Here is a 19672-nt window from a genome sequence, read left to right as displayed (position 1 = left end):
GCCCTAAGTTTACCTCTGTGGCCCAGATCGTGATATCATCGGCATACTGCGCATGCCGTATGCCTTCGATACCGTTCAACTTGTCTGGGAGATGGAGCATCGCCAAATTAAAGAGTAGGGGGGATAGCACCGTGCCTTGTGGTGTCCCCCGCGTACCCATTTGATACGAACCAAATTCTTCCTCTTGGATTCTGATTAGTGCGGCTCGATCGGCCAGGAAGTCTTTGATATAGTTCAAAGTGTTGCGGCCTCAGTTGGTTTCATTGAGGTGCGTCAGTATGACGCTGTATTTGATGTTGTCGAAGGCTCCTTTCCAGTCCAAGGCCAGGAAGACCTTGTCATTGTGTGGGTGTTCGACTGGTTGTATTATGTCTCTGTTGAGCTGGAGGAGTATGCCCTGTGCCGACTTATGTGGGCGAAAGCCGAGCATAGTGTCTGGAAATGTGTTTCGTTGCTCCAAGTATTCGGAGAGCCTATCCCGCACCATGGTTTCCATCAGCTTGCCCACACACGAGGTGAGCGAGATAGGCCTCAAGTTGTCTGTGTTGATTTTTTTTCCCGCCTTGGGGATGAAGGTTACTAGGGCTGTTTTCCAATCAAGGGGGAGCGGGTTCTCGCCCTTCCATATAGTGTTGATGTATTTCAGAAGGGCCTCATACGCCTGGTCAGGGAGATTTACCAGCAGTTTAACTGTGACCTTGTCCCGTCCAGGCGCAGTGCCTCTCCTCATTTTGGTCGGGGCTGCCTTGAGATCAAATAATTGGAACGGTTGGTCCAACTCAGGATTATCTTTGCCTGCGTAAAGATACTCCTGACAGCGAGGGTCCTGTTTGCAGCAGAGATACTTGCCCCTGAGTGTCTCTGCAAGTTGTGTTTTGCTGCCCTTGAAATTATGGAGTGCTCGTTGTAATTGGCGCTGTGTTTCGCCCCGGGTATGCGCGAGGTCTATAACGCTGCGGAAAAGCCTCCAAGTGTTCTTTCCGGACATCTGTCTGGCAGCCGCATTACAGCGATCTATCCAGTTGGCGTCAGCAAGCTGCGAGGCATACTGAGCTGCTTTGTGAGCGAAATCTAGGATGCGCTTCTTGAGTATTCTGTTATGTTTCTGTCTTTTCCAACGTTTGGTTAGGCTGCGGCAGGCTTCCCAGATATGTATATGTAATAGATGGTTGTCCACTGCCGGGCAGTCTTCCGTTGTCTGTATCTGTGTTTCGTGTTGCTTGAGTGTTGTCATAAGTGTTTGGGCCCACTGACCGTATCCATCTTTAATCAGGTTGGCTGAGGGCAGGGACTTTCTGAAAGCCTGCCAGTCTGAGAGTCGAGCTTATGTGAGGGGCTTTTTGAGGGGCCGCGTGTGAATAAGTGTGTTAATAATGCAGTGGTCACTGCCTAGTGTCTCTTCCGTGTTGTTCCATTCCACGTGTTGGATGTGTTTGGAAAGTGTGAGATCAGGACACGTGTCCCGGGTCAGAGTTTCCAATTCGTGTGGGATGCGCTGGGTCGGTCTGGAGGGTGATGCCTAGCGTTGAGATAAGCTCCGCTAGCTTTCTACCTTGCGCCTCCCCCTTTTTGTAGCCCCATAATTGGCTGGGGGCATTGAAATCTCCCGCAATCAAAAATGGGTCCCGACCCGCTATTTTCAGTGCCCGGCTGAAGATATCTGAGAAAGTAATATGTTTCAGCTTGGGCGGACAGGATATGTTCAATATGTGTACTAGGGGATCAGAGCGTCGCAGAGGTAACACGGTGACCATAGTGTAAGAGTATGTTATCTCTATGTCGAGGTCTACCTCCTGTGCTGTGTACGACTTATGTACAAGAATACAGGTGGATGGGTCCCGCTGAAAAGTGTTGTATCCAGAAATTTTGGCCGATGCCCCAGGTTCTTGAAGCGCGACAATGGCGGCATGAAAGTCCAATGTTTCAAGGTAAAGGCGTAGGTGTGCTCGTTTCGCGCGGTCGCGAAAGCGTCTACAATTCCATTGTATTATGCCCAAAGGTTCCTGTTTTATTTTACGAGGTGTCCTCTTAGTACCCTGAGCCATGATGAAGGCTAGAGGCTGGCTGGCTCACCCCACCCACTGCGCTGGTGCCCTATATAGTAGCGAGGGGGTTATCCTGATTTTCTTCCTCAATAGTTTAGTGGAAAATTTTGGATGGACGGCCTACTTCCCTTACGGGTCCTGCCCGCCTAAGCAATTTTGGGTTAGCCTGTATCCAGGCTTTAATGTTTTGTGTGACTTGCTGCGTAACGGACACAGTCAGTTGCTGAGTAATGGCTGTTACCAGCTGCTGCATTTGTGTTTGGATGACTTGGGTAATAATCGCTGGCAGTCGGGTCATGTCCTCAGCCACATTTTGCTCAATATCCGTCATGCGGCTTTCCAGATTTGCAGTGAGAGGAGCACCTGACAACGGAGCGACGCTCGAGCACTCAGACACCGATTCATCAGCGTCCTCCATTGTTTCCGATGGACGATAGAGAGTGGTGATTGACTGCCAGGTGGAAAGGCTCTGATGTTAAGACAAACAAAAGGGGGGGAGCGGAAACCTTGACGGACGCCGCGGCCAACATCAAATCCGGTACTTTCTCAGCCATCGAGGAACAGAGTGCTTGAAATGTCTCTGTACATCTTTTAATGAGAAGCACAAAAAAAGGTGGGAAACCGAAATCATCCTGTGTACCGTAAATATAATCATGCTCTAAAAAGTCGAACGCCTTCTCTTGATCGAGGCAAACAAAAACACCCTGTGCGCGCCACCGTATAGTATACTGAAGGATATCTCGCGTTACGGAAGATGAACTATGGATTTCACGAGGCGGGATGGAGCAAACGTGGTGGCATGAAATGAGGGACGGGAGAAGAGACCGTAGACGGCGAACGAGTAATTTTGCTAATACTTTATAATCTGTATTTAGTAAGTTGATAGGGCGCCATTCTGATGGACATGTCAAGAAAGGAGACTTAAAGCGAAAACTTTACTGGCCGCGAACTTGCGATTTCGAGGAGGCACATGGCGTCACAACGCGCGCCTCACCGTGGATATTTCTCTCTCTCTCTCTCTCTCGCTCCCTAGTCACTACTGCGCATGCGCCACTAGTAGCACCGAACCACAGGTGTTCCGCTGCTGCGCAGCGCCCCGCCTTTCCTTAAAATTCAAATTTCAGTTTTCTCTTTCTTCTTCTTTTCCTCCCTTCTTTATCTCTTCCTTTACGGCGCGGTTCGGGTGTTCACCAAGATATGTGAGACGGTTACTGTGCGATTTCCTTTCCTCAAAAACAAAACAAAAACAAGTGAGCCGACGGCGTTCTTTTAATTGTTTTTTGGAGGGAAAGGAAATGGCGCAGTATCTGTCTCATATATCGTTGGACACCTGAACCGCGCCGTAAGGGAAGGGATAAAGGAGGGAGTGAAAGAAGAAAGGAAGAAGAGGTGCCGTAGTGGAGGGCTCCGGAATAATTTCGACCATCTGGGGATCTTTAACGTGCACTGACATCGCACAGCACACGGGCGCCTTAGCGTTTTTCCTCCATAAAAACGGAACCCGCCGACGGCGTTCATTGAGTTCATTGGCGTTAACAACTTTGCAAATGCCGTTCATTTTCACGAAAGGAAAGGCACACAACCGGCTCCGTGGGTCCCTGTCACCCTGGAAGGTGGCATGCAGTTAATGGTTGATCGCAAGAGATTGATGACCAAATGAACGCTCTGGCCTAGCTATTGCTGCAGTGCCGCACGTCAGCCACAATGAACGCTGTCAGCGCTAATGCATTCAAGCCACATCTCTCTCAACAGCGCCACATGTATCAAACCACGAATGAGGCGTCCGCATATCCAGGGCGCCAGTTATGCGCCCTTCATTTCCTCAAAGCCATCGCCCTCTATAACATTGGCAACGCCAACGCCAATGAACACAGTGAACGCCGACATCTTTCGCATTGCGTATCCTGGATTAGCTGAGGTAATCCACATAAATTTTTTTTTAGGAATCAGGACAATGCGCCCTCTTCGAAATGAATCAGGAAAGACATGCCGAATGAAACAGAGTTTACTTCCGTGAAAATGGGGCCTACTATATGCCAGAATTGTAAATTAAACAGGAAGACCATCTGGCCCAGTCGCTGAGCCTCGTTTCATGGAATCTAACGCCTCTCTCATTTTACCTGGTGTTGGCGGAGCCATAAGGCCATCATGAAGTTCAGCGGCAGCCTGCGGAAACGCCATCCTAGGTGGTGAAATGTTCCCTCTAATCTTCCGTAGATTGTTCGGCGTCTATTTCATATAGCCTTAAACCGAGGAGTGGATAAGGCGGCAGTGTTACCGAATACATTAACCGAAATTTTGAGCAACCGTTCATCATACAACATTCTGGTGGTGTCATAGCATTTCTCTTTGCATATAGTCAAGTTGGAGGCTAGCTTGCGGAAGGGGTTCGGACCGATGACAGTTGCATGCTTTAAGGCGCCGTGCGGGACCGCGCAGTGGCCCACGGACCCACCAGGGTCTGCAACTCACTTGAATAATAATAATGGTTGGTTTTCGGGGAAAGGAAATGGCGCAGTATCTGTGTCATATATCGTTGGACGCCTGAACCGCGCCGTAAGGGGATAATGGCGGGAGTGACAGAAGAAAGGAAGAAAGAGGTGCCGTAGTGGAGGGCTCCGGAATAATTTTGACCACCTGGGGATCTTTAACGTGCACTGACATCGCACAGCACACGGGCGCCTTAGCGTTTTTCCTCCATAAAAACGCAACCGCCACGGTCGGGTTCTAACCCGTGAACTCCGGATCAGTAGTCGAGCGCCCTAACCACTGAGCCACCGCGGCGGGTCAACTCACTTGAAAAAGTTTTTCTGTCTGTCTGTTAAGGCGCAGATGAGGTGTTCACTGAGATGTCGAAATCTGGGAGCTACTGCGCCTTTTCCTTTCCTCAAAAGTCTTCCATTACCTCAAAAGACATGCTTTCGAATTTCTGCACGTAAGCAGAATTAAGTGCCATCAAAATTCGTTCATCTTAACTATGTTTGTTTTCAGTAGCTAATGACAACTTGCCTAGCAAGAATTAAATTTGTAAACTAGATTTAATGTGGAAGATATATGCACCTCAAGAAACCAGGAAGTTTGCTTGCTTAGAAACCTTCATGACTGTTTCGTGGTTCTCGTGTAGCGTGCAATAGCCAACGCGCCAGATCAAACCCCCCCAATGGGGCATCAGTTCTAAGACCATTTGCCGAAGTTAACTCAGGCTACAGAAGGCTGCCGCAATGTACAAGGGACGCAGGGTAGAGCAGAGAGAGCACAATTGCAAGAATCAGGCGCTGTGGTACTCGCGTAAGATAGAAAATTGGTTCTCGAGGAAAGGAAATGGCGCAGTACCTGTCTCACAGGTCGGTGAACACCTGAACCGTGCCGTGAAGGAAAGGAGGAAGGAGAGAAAGAGGTCCCGTAGTGGAGGGCTCCGGAATAATTTCGACCACCTGAGGATCTTTAACGTGCCTTGCCATCGCACAGCGCACAGGCGCGTTCGCCTACATCGAACCGCGGCCGCCGTGGCCGGATTTGAACCCGCGAACCCCAACTGAGTAGCTGAGTGCGCTAACCACTGAGCCCCCGCGGCGGGACGTAATATGTTGCTCAGCCCGTTTTCAAAGCACTGCTCACAACTTTTATTATGCTTGTTTGTCGAAGCACCCATCACCTCTTCTGTCCTTCACCTCTCGATCTAGTGCGCTGCGTATTAATCGTTTATGATGTAAATAACATAGCTCACTTGAATTCCTCGTCAAGATAGTATATCCACTGCCTGCCTGGAGATGGCGTTGCAAGAGCTGTAAGCGCAAGGCGGCGCAGGGCCTTCTGGGTCTGGGCCAGGTTGTCCAGTGCCTGTGAAGCGAAGAAAGAAAAAAGTGACAATGGCTTAACTTGGCTAACCCTGGAATTCAGCGAAAAGCAAGGGCGCTTGCTAAGCGTCTGAGGCTCGTCCATGGCAGCTCCGCTACACGCTCGGGAGAGCCGTTCTACATATACCTACACGACCACGTGGCTATGACGTGGTATAACATGGTCTTACGATACCCATATCAGATGTCATCACGTGGCTTCTCGTCAACCCGTCGGATGCTCTTATGACCAAATTTCAGAGGTCAACTCAAAGGTCACCCAGTGTCAAAGTTCTACTATAGGTCAGTGGTTAAGGGTTCGACAACATGACTGTACCACATACGTGTTGTAGCGGCGGGTGCCGCTCAAGTACACGAACTGCTAGCAACCAAAACCATCCCGGTGGCACCTTAGCGTTTTTCCTCCATAAAAACGCAGCAGCCGCGGTCGGGTTCGAACCCGGGATCTCGACTACTGATCCGGAGTTCCCGGGTTCGAACCCGACCGCGGCGGCTGCGTTTTTATGGAGGAAAAACGCTAAGGTGCCCGTGTGCTGTGCGATGTCAGTGCACGTTAAAGATCCCCAGGTGGTCGAAATTATTCCGGAGCCCTCCACTACGGCACTTCTTCTTCCTTTCTTCTTTCACTCCCTCCTTTATCCCTTCCCTTACGGCGCGGTTCAGGTGTCCAAACGATATATGAGACAGATACTGCGCCATTTCCTTTCCCCCCAAAAAAACCAATTATTATTATTATTTATTGCCACATACAGTCATATATATACACATAGCGACACTGTTGCCTCTGGCGGCAGGTGATCCCCAAACCGAAACCACGTATACAACATATTCCCTTCCTTATAAAAAAAGACAGCTACATGGGTTAGTGATTTAGTAGTGGTAGTACGTTAGTGCTCTTTTACAGAATTATATTTACAGTAACAACAATGTGCTTGTCTTATGCACTTAACACAAAAATATAAAACAAAAAGAGGAAAACAAGATACAACTCCATTTATGTCCATTTTTCACAACGTCAGCAAACTCAACACTCGTGCAGATTGTGACACGTTCATGTTCACTGCAAAACGTGTCTTTCGGTGCTTAGTGTCCATAGCGGTCTGGAGGTCGTCTATTCCTTGATGGCTGTACCCTACGCTGAGGTCCCGATGCTTCTGAGAAACCACTGGCGGCAGGCGAAGTCTCTTCCGGCTTACAGCCGGTCACTGGTGACATAGGCGGCTGCTTCGCAGCAGCCACAGCTGAAGTTCCGGTTGGCGCTTCTGAAACGGGTCTCTCCAAGGTAGGCGGTGAGCTGCTTTCCCTAGCGGTGTCATTTGTCTCTTCCGGCTCACAGCCGGTCACTGGTGACATAGGCGGCTGCTTCGCAGCAGCCACAGCTGAAGTTCCGGATGGCGCTTCTGAAACGGGTCTCTCCAAGGTAGGCGGGGAGCTGCTTTACCTAGCGGTGTCATTTGTATCGCTCCTTTCCCCCCACCCACAGATAGATGCAGAAGCTCGTGGCATCCTTGACAACTTTGAAGCGTTCCACGTTTTTCCATCATCAAGTTGGAAGGACGATTGCCCCTTTTTTCTTATCACTTTTCTTGGGCGGCTAAAAGCCAGGTCACCTTTAAAAGCAGTTTGTCTGCGTACTCGTACAAGGTGACCAACATTCACTTTGGTTTCCCTTGCGGCCCTGCGAGCGTCTGTGTATAGTTTACTGGATTGCTGCTTTTGCTTCACCCGCTCGCGTAGGCGGTGGAGCTCTGAAGTAGGGTCGGTTGCAAATATTGCTGACGGATACCCAACGACATCGAGCCGAGTCCTTGGTAGACGTCCATGCAGGAGAAGTGCTGGAGTAACTGCAGTTGTGGCATGCGGCGTACAACGGTAAATGCCCAAGTATTTTGTTACCGTTTGGCGTAAGGGACGCTGCTCGAGTGTAGCCACTTGAACAAAGCTTTTAAAAACTCTGTTGAACCGTTCTACCTGTCCGTTTGCTTGCGGGTAGTATACGGACGAATGCCGCAAGTGGATGCCGCGATCCTGCAGAAAAGCTTGGAACTCTCGAGATGAAAACTGTGGCCCGTTATCGCAAACAATTTCCTCTGGGTAACCTTCACGTGCGAACACTGACACCAAGAAGCCTGTTACTGTGCGTGTTGTGGCTTGGTCGCAAAAGTATACTTCGGGCCACTTAGAAAAGCAGTCGACCAGCGTGATCGCATATCGACAATCGTGAGGTGCTCTCTCAAATGGGCCAACAATGTCCATGCCAAGCTTTAGCCACGGTTCCTTTGGTAAGGGGACCGGGTTCAATGGTGCAGCCATAACCTTCGTGCTCTTGTCCGCTGCCTGGCATATACTACACGTTTGAATAGCTAGCTCGACTTGCCTGTCCATGGCTGGCCACCAAAATTTTTCTCGCAGACGTGCTTTCGTTCGTACAATTCCAGGGTGAGCCTCATGAGCAGCGGTAATTATCCGCGCTGTAAGTGATGCGGAAACCACAAGGCGTTCGCCACGAAAAATCTAATTGTCCACCACTGACAGTTCATCGCGAAGTTTGAGGAAAGGTTGAAGCTCACTCTGCAGAGATTTTTGCGCAGGCCAGGACGATTCAATGTAGGCCTTGATTCGTTGCAGTGTGCTGTCTTCCGACTGGGCCTGTTCAAACTCTTCCCTGGTAGTGCAAGAAGATATAAGGGCAACTGATACAGTTTCGTCTAGTAAAGTCTCTTCTTCCTGAGGAGGTGACGCAGGGAGGCGAGAGAGCGCATCTGCTACTCGATTTTGCGATCCCTTCCGGTACTTTACTGTATAGTTGTACTGCAGTAGGCGCTCCGCCCACCGTGCTATCCGCAAAGGACGCCTTCCTGGCCCTTGAGTAGACAGCAATGCGACCAAGGCTTGATGGTCAGTAAGCAACGTGAAACGGCGTCGCCACAAGTAAACATGCCACTTCTCGCACGCCCAGACACACGCAAGCGCTTCGCGTTCTCCTACTGAATATCTCCTCTCTGCAGATGAAAGCGCTCGAGAAGCAAAGGCGACAGTGTGTAGTTTCTCTCCCTCCACCTGTTGGAGAACCGCTCCAAGCCCACAGTCTGAAGCGTCAGTGGAAACAACAACTGGAAGAGAGGCATCGAACATCCGCAGGACTACGTTGGACGCAAGTGCCTCTTTGGTCTTTCGAAAACTGGAGTCTACCTCGCCAGACCAAACAAATGGTTGCCCCTTTCGAAGCAGAACGCGCATCGGTTCAACCATATCGGCAAAGTTGGGAACGAACCTAGAGTAGTATTCGACCAGTCCCAGGAACGATCGAAGGCTGGCTGTATTGGTGGGTGCCGGTGTATCCTTGATGGAAGCAACCTTTTCCTCCAGCGGAACAATACAACTTGCTGTGATCCTGTGACCCTAAAATGAAAGTTCCTGCGTATAGAAGATACATTTGCTGTTCAGTTTGAGTCGTGCCTCTTTAATGCGTTGAAATACTGCTGCAAGGTTATCTATGTGCTCCTGCCGGCCCCGCCCGAAGACTATAATGTCATCTATATAGAAGAGCACGCCCTTACATCCTTGCAGGACTTTGGACATCATACTCTGAAATGCAGAAGGCGCGGAAGCCAGTCCGAAGCACACTCGTTTAAAACGAAAGAGGCCTTCGTGAGTTATAAATGCGGTCAAATCGCGACTCGCAGGGTGAAGCATGACCTGGTGGTAAGCTGATGCGAGGTCTAGCTTAGAAAAATTTGTAACCCCCACTAAACTATGCAATAGCTCTTCTGTATGAGGAAGGGGAAAGCTGTCTATTACGACAGCTTTGTTTGCTTGTCGAAGGTCTACACAGAGGCGAATACCTCCCTCTTTCTTCTTAACGACCACAATAGGTGACACCCATTCAGATGCCTCCACCCTCTCTATCACGTCCAGATTTTCCAACCGATGGAGCTCTTCCGAGACCAATGGTCGTAGCGAGAGCGGAAGGCGCCGAAGTTTGGATTGCACTGGATGCACCGTGGATCGCGTTTTGACGTGATGCACAAAACCTTTCGCGAGGCCAAGGCCTGGATCGAAAAGAGATCCAAACTCGCCAAATAATTCCTTTGGGAGGTTAATATCCTGCACGGCTTTCGTCGGGTCAGGGCGCTGTTCCCTTCGAGTATCAGAAGTTAGCGTCGTTTCAAGGCATTGCAGAGATGACCCATCAATCTGTAGACCGAAGGCCTTGATGGCATCGATACCCAAGAGTGAGGTGCCTTGTTCTACGACGTAGAAAAGAAGGCTTGTTGTGCTAGCTTTGTACGTAACGTCAGCGAAGAAACAGCCACGAACCGGAATTGGCTGTTTTGAATAGTCCAGTAACCGAACAGTCGGGGCCAAAAGTACTTGGCCTTCAAAATACTGCTTAAAAAGATCGTGTGCAACAATGGAAACTGACGACCCAGAATCTACAAGGAAAGTTATGTCCGCACGGTCAATCGAAACTGTGACGTAAACAGCGGAGCGAGCGGCCGTCGTCACTGCCAGAATGCTCAAAACTTCCTCGCTAGGAGAGTCTTGGCTGTCTACCTCACGCACCGGAGCGGAGCCTCGTTTCTGGCAAACAGAGCGGAAGTGACCCATGACACCGCAATGGTGACAACGCTTGCTTTTGGCTGGACAGCGAACTGATGCTGCATTGTGCCGAGATGAACCGCAGCGATAACAACGAGACTGGCGGTTGTGCGACCACTTCGAGCTCTCGTCGGATTCTGGTGTACGCGTAGGCGTATTTCTACGAGTATTTATGCGTCCAACATCTACAGAAGGAAATTCTTGCAGATCATTGTACGCCTGCTCAAACTGCCTTGCCAGTAGTACTGCTCTAGCGAACGAGAGAGACGATCCTTCAAGCAGAAGACGCTCGCGCAAGCTCCGAGACGAAATACCAGCAACGAACTGGTCACGCAGCGAATCTTCTTCGGCAGGAAAAGAGCATGTAGCAGAAAGCTCCCGCAATGCAGTGATGTACTCATTCACTGATTCACCAGCTTGCTGAACTCGCATACTGAAACGATGCCGTTCGGCAACAGCATTGCTTGTCGCCGAAAAATGAGCATGCAGAGCGGCGACTGCGATATCGTACGACGATACTTCAGGCCTTGTGTCGCCTGTGCCCTTGCCATCTTACGACGTTTTCTCAGTAGCAGTTTGCTCACCGAGCTTGACGTTGTCCAACGATGGAAGTGGTAATGTGTAAAATATGCGCTGAACTTCTACGCCGAGGCTGTGAAGAAGTAGTGCTTTGCGACGATCCGGCGTGCAGTCAGAGGCCCCCGAAGCAAGCACGTAGTTCTCGAAGATGCGGAACCATTGCGGCCACGCAACAGCAGGTCGACCAGGCACAGGCAGGAACGGGGGTGGCGGCGCGAGTCCAGAAATGCTCATGGCGCCGGAAAGCAAGCGGCGAAAGTCACGCCCCCCGAAATGATCCCGTCCTCGTCGCCAATGTTGTAGCGGCGGGTGCCGCTCAAGTACACGAACTGCTAGCAACCAAAACCATCCCGGTTTATTGCCACATACAGTCATATATATACACATAGCGACATTGGTGCCTCTGGCGGCAGGTGATCCCCAAACCGAAACCGAAACCACATATACAACAATACGGTCATACACGGCTAATGTGGTTGGGCTGAAGGTTGTTCAAGGTCATTCTCCGGCCTACACGACGACTGCTTTACCTAGCGTAGTGAAGCTTTTCGCTTCAAAACGATTGTCGATTTGCGTAGTTAGGCCATTGCCAATTAGGTGCGCAGTTCGGTGTTCACTTCGGTTCCGGTGTTCAGATCCAGTGTTCACGCATGGCCGTTGTTCGGATAGCGACAAAGGGTTAATGTCCCCCATACATGCGGAACTGGTCTTTCTGTAAATGGTCTTCCTTTCCACCACAGTGCTGTAGTCATAAAAAATGCGTGCTGCATATTTTTTTGCTACGCCGATGCAATTAAGTTGGCTGCTTTCATATGTCTAGCACTCACTCCGCTGTTCGCGCTGCCTACGTGACGTATAAGTCCTATTTCAACCCCCCCCCCACCCCATCAAGACGCCGCGGCTGTTCTTTTTGAAGCAATGAATGAAGGTGATGCCTTGATTTACCTTCGGCAAAGGAAAAGATTTAATACTTAACTCAGGAAAACTTGTCTCGGTCATAACAAATTGGATTATAATATGCACAGCTACCACTACGAGGAGCGCGCCTGGGCAAAAGGTCATCCTCCCGGCTCGATTTATTCGTCGTAGCTCGACGAGGTTGCGGTGCTGTAGCCGAATTTCTAGTGCATGGTCATTTCGATAACTGAATGATATCGTTACTACCACTGCCACTTTCCAGGTTGTAACTGTTGATCTGTTTCATGTTTCAATGCTGCCAACTCTGAACTTCCAGGCGCGACAGCTGAACAAATGCCAGCACGGTGAGACGGGAGCACAGACCACCTCGAGACGTGTGACGTCACGGACGCCTCCTGCCTGGGCGGGCGGCGAATGGCGCGCGCGCACAAAACCTACAAACCTACTCCATCCACACAAAAATAAATGAAATAAAGACTGAAACTTTAGATAATCGCACCTTCTGAATCCAATTTCGGTGATTTTGAAGAAAGTCGCAATTTAATGCAGCATTCCTCTAAGCTTCGGAGATGCGCGCCAGCACGACTCCCGGTTCAACACCACTCGCCCAGCCACGGACCAGCAAGGCAGCGTGCGCCAACGTGTGCGAAAGCTCCGTCGCGATTCTCCGGCCGTCGGACTATCGCTGTGCACGGTGCACAACTTGTTTTGTTTGTCTCTCTCTCCTGTGTTAGTACAGTTTAGGTGCAAAGCTTTCTGTTGTATTGCAGTGTCTCTCGAGTGTTACTTTGAACAAGTTCCATTGTATTGTAACACCTCTGTATGTGCTCGTAAGAGTGATTAGAAATTCTTCTCTATCGCCTTTTTCCAGTAAAACCTTTTGTTCGTGATCCTTTGGATCCGAGCCATTCTCTTGCTTGCGACCGGCGAAAGCTCGCCACTAAGCAATCATCGCCCTTGTAACTTGATTGAACCTGCCAGGGTGAGTTAAGAACGTCTCCTTTGAGACCGTGGCCGGTACACTCTCACATTCTAAGGGTTTCTGGGAGTGCGCGCGCAAGTGTGCGAAAGGGTGACATATTCTGGCGTCCGCGACACGACGTTCGGTGCTTTGTAAGCGCAGAGAGGGAGTTTGCGAAGAGGTTGTAAGCACCTGTTTAGCAGCAAAGCGATATTGTGAGGTGCCGCGCTGAAGTGGTTAGTGAAGTTGGGGTCACTCCGCGTCCAGCCGGCAGGGAAGGCGAGCTTCCGTGCCAGCTACACGCAGGCGTTGGTCGTACGCGACACGTTTCCCCAACTCGTGGCGCAGAGTCGCAGCCACGGCAAATCCGGACGAAAGAAGCAACGGCAGGGCACGCTAAGAAATAGTTTATTCTCCTAACGCGAAAGAGAGCACACTGCGGAAGAAAGTTCTATCCGAAAAATAGGCGTTCAATAGCTCACCAAGTTGTTGGAGTCGACCGGCATTGGGTTGGGGGATCGGAGGGTAGCAAAAGGGTCCCTCGGGGCAGTCAAGTATGCGCCAGCAGCAAGAGAGGGTTTCCCCTCCACGCGCTCCTCTTTTTATCCCCTTGGGCATTGCCTCACTAGGAGCAATACGTTGCTCGCATGCTCCGGCATGCTGCCCTTTCCGAAGTAGGTAGCGCGCTGTCGTGGCGTCACGTCAGTGTTGGGGGAATGAGCAAAGTCGCAGAAGTGCCTTCTCTCCACCTTCCCGTTGGCGCGCGCGCGTGCGGGGGACGAGGAGGGATACCTGTGTATCCCACAAGTTCACCGAGTGGAGGTATTCGTTGTCTAGAATATAGGACTTGTCTCTAAAAATGAACAAGAAGGAAACAGCTGAGGTAACAATCCAGATGGGGATGCCCGGTGCCGAACTGCGGGAATCGCTGAACCGAAAGAGGAAAAAAGTGTCGAAAAAGAAAAAAAGACAGCGCGCTAGAGAGGCCGCTGAGAGAGAAAGGAAGCTAGAAGAAAGAGAGAATGGCAGAGGAGACGAGAAGATGCAGCGAAGCACGCTTGTAGCAATAAGAATGCTTTCGCTTTCGGGCACCTTCGATGCGGAATGGCAGGTCTCAGGAGCGGCCTGATTGCAGCGGGGTGGCAACTGCAGGTCGCGGGCGGGGCGTAACGTCGGGCCTTGGGCGCGGCGGGTAGCCGAATCTGGATGGTGGCTGGTAGTAGTGGTGAACGATGTTGTTTTCATGTGATCTGCTTCTTTTCAGTCTGCGCTGAAAAAGGTCAACACAGATGTAGCCAACTCCCGCAGCGCGTGCTACGTAGCTGTTCGACCCTCACGAGAGACATGAGGGCTGACGGAAGTCAGTCTTATGTAACGTTGACCGGCATGAGCGGCCTGTACGCTAATGCATGTAATGAGACTGCCTGCCGGCTAGCGCCCACGGTCTAGGCTGTGCAGATTATATTTCTACCTACAGCGCAAGTTATAGAGGGACGCGGGGCTCGCCGGTTCACAGCGCTCGTTATCCGACTGCGGCGCGGATCGGGCTCTGTCCTCTACCCACTCCTCTCGCTGCACACAACGTTTAAGGTCGCATACGTGCACCGGTGCACCTGTCGGTTTCGACCGCAAGTCGTCGAGCCTGTAAACGAGCGAGGAAATTTTCTCTCGCACGCGGAACGACCCGATTTATTTGGGCGCCAATGAGGCCGCAAACCGTTTGCTAGCGTCGCTGAGAACGTGCTGGCGTCGAAGCAGCAGATCGCCCACCTCGTAGTGAACATCCAGATGCGAGCGGTCGTACTGTGCTTTCTGCTGCGCCCTAGCAGTGCCCAGGTTGCCGCGAGCCTTGCGCAAGCCCTCCGTAATCTTAGCACGCAGCTGCGTCGCATATTCAGCACGTGCTGACGAAGCGACTGGCGTCTTCCTGCTGTCCAATAGGACCCGGTACATCAGATTTAGCAGCTCTCTACCCAATTTGAGAGAAGACGGCGCATACCCATTCAACCGGTTAAAGGTCGAACGCAAAAGAAACGTGATCCCCGGAAGATAAGAGTCCCAATCTTTGTGCCTCTCACCATCATCATCATCATGAGCCTGACTAACGTTAAACTTATCATTTTCCTTTCCATGGCTCGCTGTGTTGTGCTTAACTTAAGCCGAACCCTTTTCGTTAGCCTCCACGTTTCTGCCCTTTAGGTGAGTACCGGTAAGATACAGCTGTTGTACACTGTTCTCTTGAGGGACATTGGTAAGTTGTCATCCATGATCATAGAGATGAGAGAACCTGCCATATGGGCGCCATCCCATTCTTATCCTTCTAGTTATTTCCCTCTCATGATTCGGACCAGCCGTCATTACCTGCCCTAAGTAGAAGAATTTCTTTACCACTTCCAGCACCTCATTGCCAATTGTGAACTGCTGTTCCCTTGCTAGACTGTTGAACATTACTTTGGTTTCCTGCATGTTAATTTTTTGACCCGCCGTACTGCTCTGTCTGTCTAACTCATTGATGATTTGCAGTTACTCTCCTGAGTGACTCAGCAAGGCAATGGCATCAGCTAATCGCAGATTGTTTAGGTACGCGAAAAGCATGTGCTTAACGTTGCGATTGGCTTGTTCCGTGCGGTTCGACTGAGCATGATAGTGGTCGTTTTCTTGTGCTTAGTGCCGAGTGCAGCGCACGAATCAACGAACACCTTCGAAGTGAAGTAGGACGCGTTGTCCGTTATCAGCTGCTCTGGGACACCGAACCTGGTGAATACGTCCATCAGCTTCTCCGTGATCACACGTTCCCTCAGCTTTCAACGGGTTAAAAGTTCGACTCACTTGTTGAAGTGGTCCGTGACCACCAGCAAGAGCTTGTTCCTACTAGGTGTCATGGTTTTTGCTTTTGACGCCGTCGGAGGAGGACGCCTTTTTCGGAGCTCCAGTGACTTCGTCCGAAGCTAAGTGCTTTTCGGTATTTTCGTATGTACACGCTGTATGGTCGGTAGTTTTATACCGTGTTAGGGGTAGGAAGGCTAGCGGAGGTGTGTGTGTCGTAGGTCTGAGTGTAGGGATTTTGGCGGCCTTTTAAGTTGCGTAGTCGGCCGGACGATGGGTCGGCAAGCTAGGAAAGTCAAAGCGGACGGGCAGCTAGTGCAGTGTGAGGAGTAGGACAGTTGATGTTATTTAGACGAGACCGAGCTCGGGAGCTTAGCCGAGGGAGATGAGGCTAGATTCGTGTGCAGCCTATGTAAGCGTTTTGATGAGGCCGTTCAGACGTTGAAAGGGGAATGGGCCACTAGGATAAGGAACTCAAAGGGGACCTGAAGGTGGAACGAGAAGAACTGATTAACTTTGAAACTCAAGTCCACGAGTCGCTTAAGAGGGAGGGGGCTAAGGCCGACTTGTTGGAGCGAATTGTGGGCGAGCTGAAGGAACAGCGGGAAAAGCGGGCCCAGCTAGAAGAGCAGGTAGAAGCGCTCAAGTCTCAGCCGGCAGGTAACCCCGGTTCGGAGCAGTGTAAGGTGGTGGACGAGGCTCATAGATCTTACAGCGCTGTAGAGCAGCAGGCTTTGGTGGGGAAGACAGAGAGGTGACACGGGCACGGTGACGCGCGACAATAGCGTACGGCGGCGGGAGAGACAGCTGGCGCGATCCGGAGGGCAACAATCGCAGTTAGGAAGCGAAAGGTTAGAGCGCAGAAGGGTTCTGGTAGTCGGTGACTCGAACGTAGCGAAGGTTGAGGGTGGCGTTTTGACGACAGTGAAGGCGGACAGGCGGGTGCAGGTGGAGGACCAGTCAGGAAAGTGCATGATAGATGCAATGGCCAAAGCCCAGGAGGTGGTGGGGGACAACATGGATGGCGCACACCTTGTAGTTATCCATGCTTATCTCAACGATGTGCTGAAGGGGAGGAGCCAGAACCTCGAGAAGCAGTTAGAAGTGGGGTGCGTAGGCTTAGAGAGGCCTCTGAGAGTGTGCATGTGACCATATGCAAAATCCCAGAAGTTCAGAGGCAGTATAGCGGAACGGAAAGGAGGGTCGTTGAGGCTAACCGTGTAATTAGGTTAGTGAGTAGACGATTATGATACGGGATAATAGAAGTTAACAGGTACATGTACGAGGTCAGCTCCCACCCTTTTGCACAGGATGGCATTCACTACGGTGGCGAAACTGGCAAGAGGGTAGGGAGTAGAATAGATCGCCAGGCAGCAGCTTTTTTTGGGGGACCCAGAGCTCTGGGGGAACCAGTGTAGACAATGAAGAACCAAGGTCGAAAAAACGGTGGATCCATAGGAGAAGAAACAGACACCAGCGCCAGGGCCAAGTTAATTCAGATATAGGTTACATTAACATGCAAGGTGCCAGGAATAGGCAGAAATGCGAGGAAATAGAAGAAGAGTTAAAGCAAGAGGAATTAACGGTATATTGATTAGAAACACATCTTAAAGACATGGAGCAACCACCATGTAACCCAGACTATGCAAGGAAATATTGCAATAGAAGCGACGGCAGCAGAAAGGGGTGTGGAATTTAGTCATTCATTCATAAAAGTATGAATTTTCAGAGTTAAACTGGAATGCAAGGAACATTTATGGCTAAAAGGAAAAGTGACAGGGGAGCAAACACACCTTGTCTTTGTATACCTGTGGACAGGAGCTAATTCCAAAGAGGTAAACAGGAAAATGTTAGAATGTATTGCAAGCGACATTGACGAGCTAGGACAGGGCGAGATAATTATATTGGGCGGCATGAATGCACACATAGAAGACCTGAATGGGTACACAGATTCTACAGGAAGCATGCTGTTGGATATGTGTGACAGGAATAATTTAGTTGTATGCAACAGTACCAAGAAGTGTGGAGGGCTCATAACATGGAAAGCAAGGAGTCTGCACTCGAGGATAGATTATGCACTTATGTCACATAGGATGTATAATAGATTAGCGGTAATGAGCATAGTGAACATGGTTCCAGAAGTCTAGGTAGTGACCACAAATGTATAACGTTGAGTTCAGAAGAAAAACCAATGTAGGACTGAAGCGAGATGAACAGAGGGGAATTTTTACTCAGAAAAGCCAAACAAATTGAGAAACTTTTGAGGATAATGAAAACAGAATGGACATGTACCAAATTAACTTGATTACTTGAGCTAGAGCTAGCTAAGGTGCGATTCAAGCCAAAAGGGAAAAGGCGCAAACCCAAGAGTTGGTGGGTTGAGGAAGTCAAGAGGGCGATAGAGAAACGTCAGGAAGCGTCCAGGGAACAGATATTCCAAGAAGAGGGAGGAACCAGAAGTCGAAGTACAGAGAAAATGGGATACTTTCATGAAGTGTAGAAGGGAAGCATCTTATTTGATTAATGAGAAAATTAGAAGAAAGGGTGCCAAATAGATGTAAAAGGTATATAAAAAGGATAGAAAAGCAGCTCAGAAATTCTGGAAACATCCAAATACAATGAGCAATAAGACCAGGCTAGTGCAAAGGTTTATTGGTACAGATCAGGGTATTCGACTAGAAGGGGATCAAGCAATGAAACACATGGGAACATGGATGACAGAAAAATTTAAAGAAAGAAATGTTGCACATAATTTATCAAGGAAGGATAGACCGGTTACTGCAACTGCTTCTCTTGAGCAAAGAGAGTGGGAAAGGGCAGAGAAGAAGGTTCCTAATGGCACGTCGACAGGACCAGAAGTATTCCAATTATGTTAATGAAGAAGCTAGGACCAAGGTCAAAGAAAGCATTAATAGAGGTATTGAACAAAATAATAGTGGATGGCAAAGTCCCTGATGTATCGCGATTAATTGGAATGACCATGATCTATAAGGGAAAGGGGAGAAAGCTGACAGAAGCGACTACCTTCCTATAACACTGACATCTGTGGATTACAGGGTGGTGATGCAAATTATAAAGGGCAGATTGCAGGCTCGGGTGGAGAACGAGGGGGTGCTAGGGGAGCTACAAAATGGGTTCAGGAAACAGAGGAGGTTGGAGGACAATCTGTTTTCATTGACACAGTGTATAGAGATGGCTGATAAGGAACACAGGCCCCTATGGCTAGCATTTCTTGATAGTAGGGGAGCCTACGAGAAAGTTATTCGAGAGGATTTGTGGCACATACTGGGCACATTGGATGTGGAAGATGGGGTAATTAATCTTTTAAAAGACATATATAAAGGTAACAGAGTGTTTAAAAAATAGGAAAAAATTCTATCAGGGCCTATGGCGATACAGAGGGACTTTGATAATGATGTCCTCAGGGTGAATGGCTATTATCCACGGCGGGGGATTGGCCATGGTGCAATGCTGATACAAACGCGCACATTGGGAAGGAAAGAGTAAATGAATAATTTTGTGACGAAGACCCGAATATGGATTAAAAAAGGCGATAAAAAAAACAGAAATGGAAAAGCCGTGAATTCACATCCTAGCATAAGAAGCTACCTGATGCAATTACTAAATAATAAAATCGTGAATAAAATCGCACAATGGGATCAAGACATATCCCTTGGCACTTGCCCCAAAGGAGTGGAGGACCGGAACAGGCACAGGTAGCGCCAGTGGAGCGAGAAGGATCTCCAGGTATGTTCTACGGAGAGAAGCGAACCGCCGGCAAAAGAGTAAGTGATCTATGGACTCAATTTCGCCACAAGGCTCACAGAGGTTGGTCAGGCAAGGATGTCATCTGTCTCCTTAGTTGTTCATGTTGTACTCTGCAA

At 49.7% G+C, this 19672-nt stretch overlaps 1 pseudogene; it reads left to right on the top strand.

Annotated features, from left to right (window-relative positions):
• The first annotated feature begins 12570 nt into the window (after positions 1-12570).
• LOC144098040 (uncharacterized) lies at positions 12571-17206 on the top strand (annotated as a pseudogene).
• The last annotated feature ends 2466 nt before the right edge of the window (positions 17207-19672 follow it).

Source organism: Amblyomma americanum, chromosome 7, assembly GCF_052857255.1.
Source record: "Amblyomma americanum isolate KBUSLIRL-KWMA chromosome 7, ASM5285725v1, whole genome shotgun sequence".
Taxonomy (NCBI): domain Eukaryota; kingdom Metazoa; phylum Arthropoda; class Arachnida; order Ixodida; family Ixodidae; genus Amblyomma; species Amblyomma americanum.
Note: the sequence above shows the minus strand (reverse complement) of the source record. Positions and strands in the feature narration are given on the sequence as shown.